Source organism: Melanaphis sacchari, unplaced genomic scaffold, assembly GCF_002803265.2.
Source record: "Melanaphis sacchari strain LSU unplaced genomic scaffold, SCAv2.0 Contig27_pilon_pilon, whole genome shotgun sequence".
Taxonomy (NCBI): Eukaryota; Metazoa; Arthropoda; class Insecta; order Hemiptera; family Aphididae; genus Melanaphis; species Melanaphis sacchari.
In genome coordinates, this window is record NW_020271152.1 from 572,355 (window position 1) to 586,501 (window position 14,147).

Sequence of the window (14,147 nt, forward strand, 5' to 3'; positions counted from 1 at the left end):
CGTGGAGATGGTATGTCAGCCTTCGTTTCTTAGATTATATTATGAATAATTTATATTAAATGCAGTAATGAGTAATTTATTTTTCAATTAGTACAGTACATACGCCATACGGTGTGTTGCAGAACTAATTTATCTCGAAACTATCGCGTGTGTTATATTATTATTAACTATTATAATATTATATAAAATCGTAGTCAGATGCTTAAAAATTCTATAGATGAAACGAAAAATACAGTGTGGATATAGATTCATGGGATAAATATCTAAAAATTATAATCTAAATACTTTGAAAATGTCATTGTGGTACACTGGTACTTGTATAAAATAAATGATATCAAATGTAAATGCATACAAATTTTAACCTTACATAGCATCAGCTATTAAAATGTTACTAAGTAGCTCAATACTTACGTACCGTAGAACGGTATGAACCGTGATTTCAAGACAGTTTATTTTTATCAAAATAATGCTTATATATTTAAATTGGAAAGATATTCATGTCTAATATGTCTAATTAAACATTTGAAAAATATTTTTAAATTTTTGTTCTTTATATTATATTATTATAAATACTGCCCATTGTAGTATGAAAAATATAAAACATAATACATAAGAACATTTAAATTGCTGTTATAAATAAGCAAAATATTCGATTTGTAAAAATGTAACTAATAGATAATATGCAATTTAGTACTTCTACTTTAGCTATCAACTTAAATAATTTGCAATACAGTTAATTTTCATAAAAAAAAGAAAAAAAAAAGACAAACATGATGAAATAAAATATCTATAATATTTTTTTATCACGCTCACAGGCACGAATCAGATATACAATACTTTACAATCTAATGCAGACGTCAGACATTATCATTAAAATTTCATGTACCAGTAGTTTGTTATTTGTTTTTTGACATTGTTTCCGGGAAAAGACGAATCCGTTTTACATAAAAATATGAACTACAAAAAAATGAACAAATAGACCAAAATATATAATTATTAGTAGTTGTAGTTTTATTTCATACGCGTTAACATGATTATGTTTTTTTTGGGGAGCTGAGAATTTTTAAAAGAATGGTCCAAAGAAAAAAAGAATATCTAAAACACACTAAACGTTCTTACAGGTTATTTTGTATTTTTGAAATATAGTGTGTTTGGGTTATAAAGTAATACCTATGCTTGGATATTCTATATTTATATTAGGTGAGAGTGCAAACTACAAGGTAAAGTACTATAATAGTTAAAGTACATACGACCATCATGCAAAATATATACATAAATGAAAGTCTTCACACAAACATTTCAAAAAACCTAATTTTGTTAAAGCTTTTTATAAGTTATATTTTTACATGTAAATTAAAATTTAATATCGAGTCAAAAATGATGCATACCCATTTTTTCATTACTTGAGTTATTTTTTTATTAATATTTATTATATAATCAAAATAAGTAGTAATTTGTTTAAACAAAAAAAAAAAAAAAATTATATATATATATACCTAGCCTTAAGTTTTTCTACCCTGCAATTCCCAGAACGATGAAATCATTAATTTTGTCGTCAAGACTTAGGTCACAAATTTCGAATTGTTACCTTACAAATTGATATAATTCAAAAACTAGTTTTCGGTAAAAAAAGTTTGAAAATAAATTAAAATGTTTTTAAAGGTCATCAAAAAAATGGAACATGGAAGCGTAATGGCGATGGATATAATGAAGTGTATGATCAACATGGGAATATCTGACACCACTTGCGTGGGATAAAGGCGGTGAAGAAGAATCTTATCTAGACAAAACAATAAAAAGCCATCGACTGTATAGATATTTATTTTTTTTCTAGTTGTTATCATCTTACACGCACAACACAACGTAGACGGAAGCACGGCGCTTATCTGAAACTAGGCTGGGGGTATATAAAAAACACAGTTTCGAATCGAATTACAAGAAAACCAGACAGGATACATGTGACCGGTTGTTGCCACTATCGCGGCGCACACGCCACATAATGATCTGTTGTGGTGTTACATTTGAAAGACTACAATAATGCTGTTTGAAAAATATTCAAGCGCAGAGCCTAAACACGCTACTTGAGTTTTTTTTTTTTTAAATTATCAAACTTGTAACACTTTTCGAGTGAAAAAAAAAATATAAACAATTTTAAAAACAAACGCAAATCATCACCGTTAAACTTGAACGATTCCTATATCAATGTTAGTGCGTAAGAACTAACAGCGTTTATGATGTACCTAATTTAAATTCAATATTATTTATGTGAATATATTAATTTTAATGCCACTGTAAGGATAAAATATGACAATTTGGAAAATCGATGCTTACGATATTTTAGATTAATAATTACTAAAATCATTACAATACGTCATGCTATAAACGGTATTTTATTAATGCATAACAATTACTATAATAATATGTACTTTGAGCAAAATTCTAGTTGAACTCGTCTTCGATTATAATGTAATATTATACATTAATAGTTATTAATTATTAATTTAATTAATTAATTTTTTTTGGATTGTACGATGATGTTGTAAACTTGTATCTTAAATGTTTTTTAAAATCTATTTCAACATATTTTTTTTTTAAAACTACTTTCGAAATATATATCAATACTTGATATTTTAGTGAAAAAATATTTAAGAACCAACAGTAATACTTTAAATTGGGATTTACTTATCCGTATAAGAGCTCATAAAGATCGGAATTATTGTCTAGGTAATTATTTTATTTTGACACCTGTATTAATATGTCTACAAATTTAAAGATAAAAATACTCTTAATTTTTTTTTCCGTTTTATGATAAGAAATAAGTGGTATTTTATGGTACTTTTTTAATATTCGTACAAAACAATTTAATTTGTCTTGTAAATTACTGTATATATTATGTAAATACGAGTATACAACATTTATAAATTATAATATTATAAAACTATATTATCTGTTGTTAATACTCAAACAGTCAAATTAGTTCTCTTTTAGTTTAAATTGTAGGTCAATCATCTGTAGATAATCATTTTTACAATTATTAGGTATCTGATATATTGCTTTAGAAAAATATCTTATGATTTAGTTAAACGATAACATTAAACTTTTATGTCAATCAATAGACATAATTAGATCTTATTTTACATCAATAATTTATATACCTAATTTATAAACAATTTTTACCAATAATAAATACTAAGGTATCTTTCGTATTGTATATAAGATGTAAAAACAATAAATTAAATTAATTTATAATATAATATATAACTTATGGATTAATCATAACAATGTCATATTTTTTTCCATGACTGAGATATATTGTGGTCTACCATAAAACTTAATATTATTATAACTAGTTTTCTCTTTCTTTGCGCTGTCCATTTATTTATTATCAGTTACGGATCTAAAAATCTAAAATGGAAGGAAGGCTACTTTTTTATTTCAGAAAGACGAAAAAATATAACTTTAGTAAGTACATATTAGGTATTTGATAATATGTATATTTGTCAAAATTTTGACAAATCTGACAATTGTAAAAATCACTGAAGAAAAAGAAATTGTTACATTTTTTTAACTCCTTAGATACAAGCTTGTTTTTGTATGACTATGGTTTATAGGTTCAATAAATATTTATTTTTTTAAATTGAGTTTGTAGAAAAACCCCAACAGAATTTATCATAAAAGTATTCTCAGGATTTTTGATATAGTATTTTGTGGTTCTATTTTTTTTTTCTGTTTAAAAGCCCAAGATAAGTATTTCAAATAAATCAAAAATGTTTAGTACAACTCTTGATTCAGAGGGCTCTTCTTCTTACTCCCGCATTAATCAACACCTTGAATTTATTTTTTACAGTAATATTTATTTTTATTTCTTTAAATGCTAATTTGATAATTGCATTATTGTGTGCACAAGCACTTATAAATAAATAAACAAAAACCAAAGGTGGTGGTGGCGGGAAGGCGGGAAATGAGTATTCACTCATAAATCCCTAAAATACTGTATACTATAATATACCATATTATAGCCACGTACTAACGTGCGTGATAAATATTCGTAAGTATATTATACGCTAGATTCGGTCAAGTAGGTACGATACGATTACAGTGTACAGTATTATTATGTCGATTAACAATATATTATATATATATATATATATATTATGCGATATGATAAGAAGTAATTTACTCGAAATTATGACCGTTTGGTAGCAACTTCGTTCGGGAAAAAAATAAAAACGAAAACGAAAACAGCACGAAATCGTCGAAAGACCGCCCCGAACCGACACTCGGCGGTACGTGCAGTTTTATTCCGGTCGCCTAAAAAAACGTAAAACGTTCAGTTTTTTTTTTTTTTCGTCCAAGCCTGCAGTCTCGTTATACGTATAGTTTAGTCCGTGTAAACGGCCGTGTACATATTAATAATAACGCACATACCTACATACATATTATACACACACGGTTATATCATCGCGTTGTAGTATCGCCGTGTAAACACCGCGCGCGCGCGCATATATCTATTACGATACAAATACTGCACAACACACAGTAAAACGACGACGTATCGCGTACAAAAATCGTGATGGGGTCCGCCGCCGCCACCGGAGCATCATATCATAAACACGCGTGTTATTATATTACTGTATATCATATTATTATACATTATACGTACATGTGTTCAGACGCACATTTTTTTTCCACCTATGACGTCTGTGCACATGTTGAGTGTCGTCCGTACGGCGTTACGAGTGTGTATTGTATACGCGCCGACGATATGATTTGCGTCCGTGCGAGCGTATATAATAATATAATGTTATACATTATGCTAATGTGCTGCGGTGATGTGTGCCGTTCGATGTGTACAGTGTGTATGACTGTGTGTGTGTGTGTGTGTGTGTTGTGTGTGTGATGAACTCGCTTTTGACGTATTTGTACGGCATCAACGTCGTTTTATACGACTATGTACGATAGCAACTATATTTTCAATTTTTTTCCTCTAAAATTGTATGTCTGTATGTGAATATACAAACAAGTTCGTCCGTCCGTCTACTGTGGTGTATTTAAGGAATGGTCTCGGGTTACACCTACACGAGGGCGTATATCAATCGCGCCGAAACGACCTATTTACCTGTAAGAAATCTATCGATTGCGCCGCATATCAACACAGCCAAATTTTTTTATGTATCGATTCCGCTGACAATCGACTCCACCGAATTTTTTTGAATATTGATTTTAATGCGAGGCGATTGATTATATATATATATATATATATATATATGATAATTGTATTGATAAAATATCAAAATTAAATCCAAAAGTGTGAGCATTGTCATCAATTTCTTTAGAACAGACAATTAACAGTTGTGAATAGTTCCGTTTAAAACTTAACACGCAATTCACCAAAGCACACCCAATTATATTTTTGTTTTACCATGACATGTATTAAGTTTAAAGATACAATCAAATTCTTAAAAAATAATAAGAGGTCTAAACAATAATAAAACAAACAAAAACAAAAATTATGAAATTTAAAATAATATCTAACATAAATTTTTGACGATTATTTAAATAAAAAATTGATAGATTGACTTAATATGTTAAACTGGCATGAAACTACTATTTTAAAAAGTAAATCAACTTAAATTGTATTTAATTGCTTTTTTTCCATAATGTAATAGGTATGTATATTTTTCATTGTAAACGACAATCAATTGTTTTTTGGAATGTTTTTATTTAAAAAAAATAAATAAATAAAACTGTGGTAAACTGGGTGTGCCTATATACTGATAATTAAATATAATATACTTTATTATAACCAACAAACAAATATTCAACGGAATCAATTTATACAGAAAAATCGGGCGGAATCGATAGCTGGTGGAATTGATATTGAAACGATGAAATCGATAAAACCCCCAACACGAAATATCTATTTGTTTATTCATTTCGGCGTAAACTGCCCGTGTCTTCTTATAACGTGCTACCTACTTCAAACGCGCATCATTCGTAAATCGTTTTTACATATCTATAATATAATCTAAACAGAGCTTAAAAAAAATACTCAGATATATAGGTGCAGTTTACTTTGACAATCGAGCGGATGAGGTGAGGTATTTCCAGTTATTTTTGATCCCATTAATGCGACAAAATTGTTAAAATAAATAATTGATCAATTCTAACGCATTTAAAATAGTGTCTTGGACATTTACCAGTTAGTGAATTTGTACTATATCTGAACGCTATTCAAATATTAAAAAAGTCATATTAATTAAATTTCTCTTTTTCCCCTCACATAATTTTAGCTTATCTCAGTTCAGTCTGTATAATGCACACGCGTATAAGTTTTCTTAGACGGTCGAAACACTATTGTGCACTTTTAACATTTTTACCTGAAAAAAACACAACACAATTTTGCACAAAATTAATTTAATTTTATATTTTTGGCTTAAATGATTATAGTTTAAAAAACTATAGTTCAAAATCTGAACTAGTTGTTTGGTTGTAACATTTTTTTTTTACTTAGATTTTAACCGTCGGAATATGTAGAAGATACTTTTTCTTATTTAATTGACAATAGCCCTATACTGATAATTTTGAATTTACTGATTATATACTCAATAATCATCCGATGCCGATTTTTCCACCAATTTTATGGGAAACTGATGCTGAACCTTCAACAGAAGCAAGAACTTAAAGATAATTAGGTAATAGGTGCACAATCGTGTTGTATTTTATCAAGTATAAAAAGATAAAAAGTGCGCATTCGTGTTGCACCACTCCTAGACACTGTTGTTTTTACATTAAAACGAACCCTGCCAAGACCATACGCAAATAATATTTTAATATAAACGATGTATAAAATTTATTAGAAAAAGAGATTATCATAGTAATAATATAACTGTATTTATATTATAAATAACTATGTTAGATCTATATGTTGAAGTTTAGTAAAAATACATAGTTTACACACACTAAGTATCTTAATTATAAATTTGTATGTCAATATTTTATTATAATAATATAATGTTCTGTATTAAGAAAAATTTCAATTTCCATATAATAATTACATAATTTTACTAAATATTTAAAGCAATCAAAGTAACGTTCTTGTGGGTAATTATTATTAATTGTTTTTGCTGTATACAACGAAAACCATCACAACACGGTCAACACGAACAGATGTTAAGAAACAAAAAAAGATAATTTGCTGGCTTTTGTGGAGTGTTATGTTATTACAAAAATTATCACCAAACTACGCGAATATTTAATAGTACACATTGACCATATGTTGTTTTTTTGACAGATTGAACGAGTCTGGTACAAAATTGTTATCAATGGATAATATTATAACAAATCTGAAATCCTAAACGTGGACGTCACTTTTTGAAAGGCACTAATATCAGTCACTTCTTTTTAGTACCATGTCAACCGTTGGAGAGAAAAAACAAAATTTTATTTTATTTCTCTTGTTTGATTTTTTTTTTTAATATAATTTAATTGTTTATCATCTTTTAGATAATAGTTTTATGTTAAATATAATATTATCGTTTAAATGTTAAATAGTTTTTAATGTTAAACAGACTTTGTGGTCTTAAAATATAAAGATAATCTAATTTGGATAAATTTATAAATTCTAAAATCTAATTAAGTATTTTAGTTAACAGTTTAGTTGACAGTTTTGAAAAGCTGAAACTAATAGTTTTAGACTGACTGGAGTCACCATAAAATATATTATTTTAATTGCACTTCATCTAGAAAATATTAAATTTAGAATAATATTTTTTTAATTTTTTTTTAAATCGGACAATCTATAATATTATATAGGTACATAGATATGACGTAAATAGTTTACACGTATTACTTTTTAATCTTATGATTATTTTTTTTTATTGTGCGTAATTCACGGATTAATTATTGTACCATTTCAATTCCAAACTCTTAAAAATCGGATGACGTGGTGACACTCAGGAAGATATTTCGAACAAATCTGTAAAAAAAAAATTGGAAAAATGTTAAATAGTGTCTACACAAAAACGGAATATCGTATAAAAAAGGATTGTTTTTTTTATGTATATAAGGATTATTTTTTATACAATATTTTGTATTGAATTGATTATTACTAATGAATTACATAATATTGATGGATAAAAAACTAATATAATATTATAAATTATAATTTAATTATATAATGAATATTTTAAAACAATTATAATTCAACTATGATAATTTTATAACAACGTACGTTACGTACGTAAACCTGAAAGATGATCGGTACGTAAAACAAGTAAAATATGCAAGTATAGGAAAGCAGACTGACTTAGCAATTCTATAAGTAGTATAAGTGCCATTTTAGTAATTGAGTAACTAGGCTCGTATTTACAAAAATTGCCACCAGGGACAACTGTTTACAATTTTCCGCCCTCACTACCCCCCCCCTCCGCCAAAAAAAGAAAAACTGTTTTAATTAATTGATAGTACATTGTTGTAGTAGTAAATAGTTACATTCAAGTTGATAACGAATAAAAACTTTATTAGGTATATTCAAAATCTATTTTGGTGTAATTATATTATTATTTTTGACTATTTCAATATTTTGCTGCTCCTAAAACTAATTTTAATATTGCCGCCAGAGACAATTGCCCCTCCGAGTCTTCCCGTAAATACGGGCCTTTGGGTAACGCTAAAATTCCAAATAATTAATTTTAACAAAAAATAATAACTTATTATTTTTTTTTTTGTATGACGTTATGTGATGACTATTAATATTATAATGATTGTTTTAAAATATTTAGAATATAATAATGACAATTGTATAATTATTATAATAAAATTACTAAAATATATATATTTTTTTTTTCTTCACAGTATTGGATAATTATTAAAAGTAAATTTAATACAAAAATTAATTTTTTTGTACATTGCCCGTAACATGTACATCACTTGGTTTGATTTGTTGCACACGTAGGTATATTTGCATAACTCCGACCCGGATTATTACTCTTTATTTTGACACAATATATTATGATATAATATACCTCTCCCCCGAACCGTCACCACTTCCAACCCACCCACTTCCTCCATCAACAATACACCGATGATTTTTCTCGTCATGAACACAGCTGCGCAGACCTACATACATATTAATGTTATAAAATATTATCGCAAGTGCATACTGTGGTGTAACTATTTATTGTTAATGATATTACCTGTTATACTGTTTCGCTTGCGTTTTGCATAGAACGTGATTTTCGTAGTATTATTATTGATATTCTATAATATATTTTATGCCACACACGGTTGGGGACCGTGTAGTCAGAAGATAATTTAATATAATCACCGATTTCCTAAAAGTCATCGAAACAAATTTTAACGAACAGATAAATAAAACGTAATCAATTGTAAAATATTATTAGATTTTTCATGTAGTATTGTGATGTTCCCTTCTGAGTCTTCATTTGTCTCTAGTAAAATTTACAGTTGATCTATAAAAACCACATAATCTTATATACATTGTATATTTGTATCATTGTATTCATCAGTAAACTGATCTTTTATTAAGTTTAAAAAACAAAAAAACAGCTATTTTGAGATACTACCAAAAACACTATAATAATTGTACAATATTACTATGTCTACTGGGTTTTTTATTTTTTTTATTCTTAGAAAACGTGAGAATGTGAAGACATGTAGAAAATACCTATAAGATGATTATTTACGTCATAATGTATAACAATGTTATCATTATTATCGTTGTACGAACTGGCGAAATACGGACGAGTAATGTCTTTATTATACTATAATACACATTATTGTGTAACATATTATAATCGAATGGATCGACCAACTTTGCGGAGTCTGTTATATTTGTTTGAAATTGTTATAATCTTATGATAATGAATCATAAAAAAATGAATAACGAAGTGTCACAATTATTATTATTTTAAATTTAAACATTCGATCGAGAACACGCGACATGGCAATAATCGATCTATACAGTCCGGTTGAGGCTACGAAGACGTTAATATAGGGACGTACACGCATATCAGAGTACACAACTTTTAATAGGACCCATAACTTTGCATTTATTTTTCCGTGTATACTTCCTAGATCCTATTACTACTAAGCTACAAATTCACTCAGATACACACACGAGGTAAAACATGAATTTGATTTTTTGGATAAGAGTAAATAGGTACCTTGTGAGTTATGTAGGTATGTCATTTACATATTTTTGATAAAATTTATGATTTTTAAAAATTCTAAAAATGTAAAGGTAACCTAATAAATAGGTAATAAGAAAAAATAATAATAATTACAGTGATAATAATTTATGACGTAAATATTTTACACGTATTATTTTTTAATCCTATAATTTTTATTTTTTTTATTTATTATGCGTAATTCACAGATTAATTATTGTACCATTTCAATTTCAAAAAAAAATTACTTCTTCATATTATAATGTTCGACTCTGCTAGACAAAATAGTTGGACAAGTTAATTTTAGATGCGTAATTGTTAAATAACGTTAAACATTTACATAAACCAACTATAAAGTATTTATTAATACGGTACACAGCGCGTATATGTCACTGTGGTTTAGTGTTTTAAAACAAGTATTTTTGTGATGAATCACCCTGTAAACATGGGTGGCTACCCGATAAATTGTTTACTTTGTTTTAAACCGGAATAATTAAAGTAATGTAAATCAACTGACAATTTATTACCGATTTAGTATATTTAAATTCGTTAAAAAAAAGAAGAGAATATATTATATGAAGTTAAATCGGTAATCTGCAGTTCATTCAAAAGCGACTTATTATACAATTTTGTGAGGGAAAAGAATCTTTTGTTGTCCACCGAGACGTATTAAATTTGACAAGTTTTACGAAATTATTTAGTGTCTTTCGCTTGTTTTTTATTCTTCTAATTGACATAATACTCTAGACAGACTTACTATAAGCATAGTATCTACCTAAAATTCAAAAATATATTAATTTAAAACATAAAATTAATATTTATCTTTTATTGTCTTGCGTTCAAAAGAGTAGGTGTTATGACAATGTCTCCGTAAAAAAACCACTCTGACGCCTCCAAATCCAATTTCCCTATCTAAACATTAGCATAACATGATGTTATTATTTAGTAATAAAAATGTTATTTTTCTTTACAACGTACATACAGTAGCTACTATTACGTCTATATACACATTTTATAATATTTATATGCATAAACATTTTTGTGCACTTTACATTTGTTTAAAAAAAACATTCTATTGATGTAATGATAATATTGTCATTCAATCGAAAGTACAGCAATATTAATAATATTATTGATTACAACTATAGTAGCAAAAATACCTGAATAATAATAATAATAATAGCATATAATTTATAAAGGGAACTAGCAATGAGATAAAATCTTAGTTGGGTGGTGAGTACACAACAGAGTAAAAAATGCTAACTCGATTCAAAAAGTATAAACTTGACATACTCATTTGTTAATAAAATGGAAAAAAAATCCTTATTACTTAGATATTTTACATAAAATTTTGTTTTGATCAATTCAATAATATTTACCGATCTACTCTTATAAATATATTAATTTGTTTTTAAATATAAAATTTTGAAGTAATTCATGCTGAACGAATATTGCTTAAGTTTTGTTAATTTTTTTTAATTCTGTTTTCAATATTGTAGATGGCTTATAGGTTGTGGGTCGCTTAGAATTTTGGTCGGGCTGTTTCGCATACGTATTATGTATAGAGGTATAGTGCAGTTTTTTAAAGAGTTGTTCGATGGAAATGTATAAATACTAAACAATATCACAATGTACTTCGATTTATAAAATACAATATTTTATGTACATAATATATAATCATGTAATAATTTATTACATAATCAAATAATGACAACGTAGGTACTCTCAGTGCACTTTATCAACGAAAGTGTTTCCATTTTCCATTTCGGTGTAATTACCACCAAATATCCAGATATTAGAGATTTCTCTAATATCTCATAGGTCCATACATAGTTTTATTTTTCTTAAAAGTCTGTAATAATAGATTAATTATCAACTGATGTTACAAATAAAATAATTAGATATATTCTTACTGTGAATTTATTATTTCAATACCTCATTAATCAATATACTATTGTCTACTAGCCACTAGGTATATATTTAGAATTATTAAGAGAATTACAGTGCACCATTTGTTATCTCTTGATCTCTTGATCCATACGCATTACGCAACATTACAAAGTTAAGTTCAGCAGAATCAAATTTTGTGTTATTAGCTTTAATAATATTAAAATAAAATAATCTCAAATCAAAAAGAAAAATATTAAACCATTTATTTATTTATTTTTTTTTTTTTTTAGTTATTGCGTACCGCATTCGTAATAAATATGAGAATTAAAAAATTAAATATATGCTACTATACTTAAAATGTTTTAGTAGAAAATATCAAATAAAGAAAAAGTGGAAAAGAGTTGAAAACTCCTGATATCTTGGACATCCAGTAGACGTTTATTGATGTTTTATGTTTGAAGCGAGGCCATAGGTATTTTTATAACTTATTTTAAAAAAAATCTTTAAAACATTTTAGGTAAAATTCTTAATTTTTAGTTTGGTAATAATTTAATTTATTCAAATTATATTATTAAAACTAATAACACAAAACTGGTTTTACTAAACGGAAATGTATTATCTAAGTACTAATATGTTGCGAGTTGGTCAGAGATAGAAAACAAATATTGCGCCGTAGTCATCTTAACAATATAATTTGTATATTGTGTGATGGAAAATTTGTTATATTTTAATAATAACAATACTATTTGATGTGTAAAATAATTTCAAAATCGTATTGAAATGTATGCAGCACCTAACAATCAATAAAGATCTTATTGAAAGTGATCATAAGATCGAGTTTACTAAAAACGTATTCACTTAGTTCATGGACACACAGAACAAAAGTGTAACACGTGACGTATGAATTGAAACTGCATCGAGCGTGGCCGCTATTGGGTGTTTTTTTTCTCTCGACAAAATATTCACTTATTAAATTATATGTCACACACATAGTGAAACACGATTTACGGACGGTGCGTGTAATCCAAATAAAAGAGAAAAATATCTATTTACAGTAATTTGATTTTATGTCTATAGGTCTATATCTAAAAACAATACGATCATAATCATTTATTATTACATAACAAATATTGATATAATACATGTTATCGATTATTCCGGATGAATGATGATGCAATAAAAGCTAGATGAGTGGCTCATTGTGAAATAAGCCACGGTAATTTGTTAAATCTATATCACAATTCATTATAAATGCATGATTGTAGGAGAATATATAAGTGAATTAAACTAATTTATTTGATTTCTCTAGTTCGTTTGATATATATAAAAAAAAAACCATTAATTTACACCTTATAGTGTTATTATTATTATATTAATAATGATGACCCGCCAGATTATTTATATTATTTTACAGATGGTAAATAATTTAAATTTCATGATAACTATGGATTTTTTCATTGGAGATCACTAATTTTAGTTTTCGTTATCGGTGTTGCAGAGCAAAAAAGGTCATTTCTGCTGGATGTTGTCGGTCATTCATATACAGCCAAGTCGATAAAACGCGACCCTCGATAGTAATGTCAGATTCTTATAAATCGATTATGCCATACGAACAAGGCAGTAATAAGATCAGGTCATTGTTTCCGGACCTCGTTATCTTATTATTTTTGTTTAACGGTTATAGTTAATATTAATAAATTTTTAAAGATAAAATATTAAACAGTAACATACCGTCAAGAACACTAAAATTCTACAAAATAATTTTTTGTTTTAAATATAAATCCAATGTAACTTGACAATTTTCTCTCCATAGACTCCATATGAAAGATTATTGAATTATTGAGTATGAATTCTTATGAAATAATCTAAATTCTGAGTATATTTTGAAAAAGAATTTTAAATTTTAATTTAGTCGTTTTTTATCTTTATATTGTCATAGAAATCATTCTTACATAACTAAATTTACTCAATCTAATAGAGTATTAAACATTTTACATAAAGAAAGTAGTTAAATCGATTAAGTATAACATATTATTTACTGAAATTGTTCTAAAATTGAATATTTAA